Consider the following 5,705-nt stretch of genomic DNA (forward strand, 5'->3'; position numbering starts at 1 on the left):
GCACCCGGCATGGAGTTGAAATTGGGTATCTTCCTGCCCTGAGAGAGAGAGCGCCCCTCCCTCCCCCCCCCCCCTGCCAAGACCACCCTTGGTACCCCAGAGGGATTTATAGAACTCAGAAAAGCTGTTTGTTACAGTTTATAACAACAGAAGGATACAGATTCAAGTCAGCAAAGGGAAAAGGTACAGAGGATGGAATCCACGAGAGGGCAAGAAAGTGGTCCACCACAAGGGACAGTCACCGGACCCAAGAGCAGAGAGAATCAGTCCTCTGCAACCTGTACAAACAGAGCAATCTGAGGGAGCGAACGAAAGAAAGAGATAAAAATGATTAACAAGATAAAGGAGGGATTAGAGGCCAGAAAGAATGAATCGAGAGATAGGAAAATTGCATGCAGTTTGAATAAAATCAAAACCCCAAAATAATTACTTTGGAATTAAAAGGCCAGGGGACAGGTTAGACAGCACTTAGCTGAACCGGACTGTGTACATCTCACCCTCAAAGACATGTTTTAATCACCCCCGCTTTATAAATAGTCAGTCTCAGATGCATAAGGTTGCATTCACCTTTATTGACTATCGGCTTCTCGATTGTTCAATTAATCTGCCTCATGTGCAGTCCCTCTCCCGGCTCTCTCTGTGTGCTTCTTGTGCAGACACGCTTTTGAACTACCTCTACCCCCTTCCGGAGGAAGTCTGAGCCATGGATCAGTCCTAACGGATCAGTTCCCAGCAGGATGCCAGATGAGAAGCAGAGAGCAGTTGGGGAAGGAGCCCAGCTGGGGCATCAGGCAGCCTCCTGCCAACCCAGAGACAGGTCGGCCTCTCTGGAGAAGCACGTTCCCAGAATGTCAGATGCCCTGGTCTTCACATAGAAGTTAAAAAAAAAAAAAAAAAAAAAAAACACCTTCAAACACCAGCCAGGGATGGTTTTCTGCTCCCCTGCTGGGCCTCCACCCACGCAAATGACTATTGTCTGAAAACTGCCTGATCTTATCACCCCGTTCACAGGGTTGGATGCCAAGGCGCTCACATCGCAGTCGGCGTTATCACCAAAGCACTAACTTTATACCAGGGTAACTAAGCGGTCCCGGAAATCGCCCCAAGTTTTAAATCTCACAGAACTAACCCGTCCCAGTGGGCATTTCTGTTCCCACTCAAATGTGAAACACCAGTCATAAAAAAAGAAGAAGAAGAAGAAAAAGAAGAAATGCTTGTGTCCAAGAAATTCATTGCATACAAATTCCCGTTTCTCTACCCACGCCTCCGACCCTGTCCACCATCCACCGTGCTCCCTCCTCTCCACCACTCCCTCTGAAATCATTTCCATTTATATTAGCCTCTCCTAAGCCTTCTCTTTTAGGAGGACATAAATTTGAGAGCTTAACTGAATTGAATGGGTCCCTCTAAATAAAGTGATCTCACCCTGTAAAAGTCAGCGCAAAGTGACCCGGTAAGTCTAGCTCTCACCCCTGGGGTTCAAGTGCTCGCCCTTCAGTGGGGCTTCACGGAGGCTTCCCTGGAAGGAAAGCTCTGGAAGGTACTTTGGCGCGCTCCATGCAAAGGCAGCAGCCAACGGATCTCATCATTTCTAAATGTCAGCCTCAGTATAATCTCTCTGACCCATTCCAAAGCTTATAGGTCACAGAACATTTTATCTGGCAGTGCCTTTTATATATATATATATTTTTTTTTCAGGTTTAAAGTGTTATCCATTTTTCCCTTCCTTCCCCCTCTGAAGGAGACCTGACTCTTCTATACATATGGTGAGTAAGGCATCAAGGAATTCAAGCAAATGATAAAAATATGTCTGCAGGGAAATAAATTTCCCTTTCTGAAATCAATCACGTGCTATTCACACAAGCAGGAGACACAGCCTGAAATAGCCCTTATCTCACCACTACACTCCACGCAGACGTCCTGTGCAGACACTTAAAGGCCAGAGGCTTTCTCCCTCCATCTCCCTTCTCCCACAGCGGAAGGCAAGGGAGGCCGAGATCTGGGGACAGAGGGGCTGAAAGGCGTGATTAGCCTGAAAAGACTGGCTGGCTGTCACTGGAGCAGATAGCCGGACGGGTCCATTGTCCTGTGCAGATAGCGCGCAGAGCAACTAGCACCGTGGGAAGCAGCCGCGTCTTCCCCCCTGCGGTGCCCGAGAGAAATGGGAGCGTGTATTATTCCCACCCCTCGCCATTGCCTCCTTTTGACTTTGGCGCCCATGGCTTCTTGCTTTGTGGGGGACAAGGGTATCGTGGTAAATGGCACTTTCAAATCATATTTGGAACAGGAGAGGAGTGATGTGGCAGACCCCTGGTTCTTAACCACATCGTGAAAAAGGGGACCTTCGCCAAAATCCCCCAGGGCCATATCGAAGAGGGCTATGGGCCAGGCTGCCCAGGGACACACGTGCTCTGCCATTTACTAGCCGAGCGACCTGCGAAAATCCCAGAGCCTCTCCAGCCTGAGAGATCGATCACTCAGGGTTATAGTTTGGATTAAATAAAAGATGCGTGTGAGCACTTACCCCAGCATTCAGCGCATGATGGAAAATGTTATAACTATTAGGCAGGGAAAGAGCTGATTCCAACAATCAGAGTTGCATATAGACACGTTTCCAACCACCAAAATGGCTCATTTAAAATTTCGGAGTCGTTACATGATGCCAATGGATGCCTACCTCTCAGTCCTCATAATATGTTCGAGGCTGCAACTTGCTCTCGCATTATGTTTGGGTGACAGTGAAAGGGACAAATGGGGAAACCAAGGCAGAGTAGAGTGAATTGTTGTTGACCTAAGTGGTCCTACTAGCACCTCGGTGGCTCAGTCGATTGAACGTCCGGCTTTGGCTCAGGTGTGAGTTCAAGCCCCACGTCGGGCTCACCGCTGCCAGCATGGAGCCCGCTTCAAATCTTCTGTCTCCCCCCATCTCTCTGTGCTTCCCCCGCTCATGCTCTCTCTCTCTCTCTCTCAAAAATAAATAAACATTGGGGCGCCTGGGTGGTGCAGTCGGTTGAGCGTCCGACTTCAGCCAGGTCACGATCTCGCGGTCTGTGAGTTCGAGCCCCGCGTCGGGCTCTGGGCTGATGGCTCAGAGCCTGGAGCCTGTTTCCGATTCTGTGTCTCCCTCTCTCTCTGCCCCTCCCCCGTTCATGCTCTGTCTCTCTCTGTCCCAAAAAAAAATAAATAAACGTTAAAAAAAATAAATAAATAAACATTAAAAAAATAATAATAACATTTGCTTAAAAATAAAGAGAACTGTGGTGGAGAAAAAAAAAAAAACTGAACAAATTCTACCCTTAGCTGGACCCACACAATGACTACTGACAGCCTGATTTTTAAGGTTTCAAATGACAGGTATTTAAAGCTAAAAATAAAATAAAATAAAATAGAGAGATCCTAAACAGAATACTACTCATATTGCCCTGTATTATATAATCAATTAAATGTAAGACTAACCGCTATTTATTAAGTGCCTATTACAAACTGGGGACTGAGCTTGGCACTGATCTGTAATCTCAAACCCTCACATAATCCTACAAAGTAGATACTGTGTTGCCTATCTTAGAGATAGACTCAGAAATGTTGCGTGACTTTCCCAGAGTCACACAGCTGGTCAGTGACATGGCCATGCCTTGAATTCTGGACCCTGAGACCATTCCCTTTCTCCTTATTTTATTCTGTCCCCTCGGGAACAGCCATTTTGAGCCATCTCAGGGAACCAAAGTAGAATTTGGATGGTTGACAGGCTTGTACCAATGCAAAAACAAAACACGAATGTGTTAGATAAATGCAAACCTTCATTCAATCACGCGAGTCAACAGGACTGCATGGGCTTGGATGTTCATGTCTGAACCCCGAGAAGTGAAGCGCGGGGCCCAAACTGAGTAATTGCAAAGCTAGATAAGAATGTGCAGGCCCAACCCGAAGGGGCTGGTGACCATCGGCGGGTAGCCCTTCCCAGCCCCACTCATCCAAGGGTGAGCTAGCAAGTAGGTGGGGACCTTGGATCTCACATCCCTTCCCAAAGTCTGTTCTAATTATCCCCCTCACTGTGTGAATAAGCTTCCATTTATTCCAAAAGACTATTTTTGTGAACCCTCCATCCATTTAATAGCTCTTTAATCCCTATCCCCTTTTGGAATCTTTTTACTTAGATGCCACCCTGCTTTCATCTGCATCTACCTCTGTCCAGCCTCTTAGCTGGCCCCGGCCCCTGCTCGCTCTGCAGTGAGGGCAGTGCACAACCGTCTCCTTCCCCAAAGCCCAGGAACGCTTCACAGACAGAACCTCACTTCGAGCTAAGTGCTTCTATTATGAGCCACACTATTCTTTCCCACTTTTTAAAATGCACTTAGGCTGACGTCCACTGGGCAGGTTTAGGGAGTCAGCAGAACCATGTACCCACACTGTCCAAAGTCAGTCCCACTGCCCCCACTTTGCACCAATGAGGACACTGACCCTTGAGCACTTGCATAACTTGTCCAAGGTCACACAGCTCACAGAAGGCTGAGCTGGGGATCAAACTGTGATCTGAGACTTCTAAGTGTGCTGGGTGCATGCTGGCTCTTTAATGAACTATAACACAGAGATTCCCATGATCTTCGATTCCAGTGAGTTTTCTAGGGACAGGGGTCAAGGGGCAGAGAGTAGCATAAAGCCTCAGAGATCAGACTTTTGGAAATCAAATTTGGTTTTTGGACCACCTTACTGGTGAGCTTGAGTTCAGGAAAGTTGGTTACCCACCTCCAAAATGGTTGTTTACTTGCTAACTGAATGGCTCTCCACCAGAATATGTCCCCAGCAAACAGGCATCGTGGTCTGCTGCCTTCTCTCCACTCAGAACAAGGCCTGGCCCCAACTTGGTATTTAATAAATATTCATTGCCTGAGCACACACTTCTTTTCTGCCACCTTTCTTCCAAGGTAATCATGTCAAAGGTATTTGTTTTACTGCCCTGCACACCCCCCTCCCTCATAAATCCGTCATCATCATTAGGAGTTTCTGGCTGTCAGTTTTAGTAACAGAAAGATATTTGTAATTAACTACTTGCATCCCTGGTGAAGTGCATAGTTATCATAATAAAGATATCAAGCGATACTCCACACTTACTGAGAGCTTCCTCACCCTAAGTAAAAGCGCTCAGCCAGGTCATTCTCAGCACAAAAACCCCCATTTTACAGATGATACAATGAAGGGTCAAAGAGCAGAGGTAACTTGCCTGAGGTCACATTGTGAAGAGCCAGGACACCAATTGATTCTTTTTTTTTTTTTTTTTCATGTTTATTTATTTTAGAGACAGAGCATGAGCATGAGCAGGGGAAGGGTAGAGAGAGGAAGAACAGAATCCGAAGCAGGCTCCAGGCTCCGAGCTGTCAGCACGGAGCTGGATGCAAGGGCAGGAAGTCATGAACTGCGAGATCGTGACCTGGGCCGAAGTCAGACACTTAAGCGACTGAGTCACCCAGGCGCCCCCGAAGCCAATGGATTCTAGAGCCCTCTCTCCACCATTAGACTGCAGAGCCCGACGCAATTAGGAGGAAAATGTAAACCTGCGATGGGAAACACGATGCTCTTCCGAAGACCTTGCCTTGACTGGTACGTCAGGCTCCACACCCGCGGGAGGAGATTGCGGAACTTGCCGCAGCCCCTCCAGCTCTGAGACCAAAGGCGTCTTGCGCCTTCGTGAAGCGCGTGCGCAGAGAGGT

General features: G+C 47.7%; 1 long non-coding RNA gene across 1 annotated transcript; it reads right to left on the minus strand.

Moving 5' to 3' along the window:
• Window positions 1-118: 118 nt before the first annotated feature.
• LOC121031322 (uncharacterized) lies at window positions 119-855 on the minus strand. Its single transcript, XR_005790674.1, has 2 exons — window positions 568-855; window positions 119-296 (listed from the first exon to the last, which is right to left on the minus strand). It is a non-coding gene; the product is annotated as an uncharacterized LOC121031322 (long non-coding RNA).
• Window positions 856-5,705: the final 4,850 nt, after the last annotated feature.

Source organism: Herpailurus yagouaroundi, unplaced genomic scaffold, assembly GCF_014898765.1.
Source record: "Herpailurus yagouaroundi ecotype Mexico unplaced genomic scaffold, PumYag 141, whole genome shotgun sequence".
Lineage (NCBI taxonomy): Eukaryota > Metazoa > Chordata > Mammalia > Carnivora > Felidae > Herpailurus > Herpailurus yagouaroundi.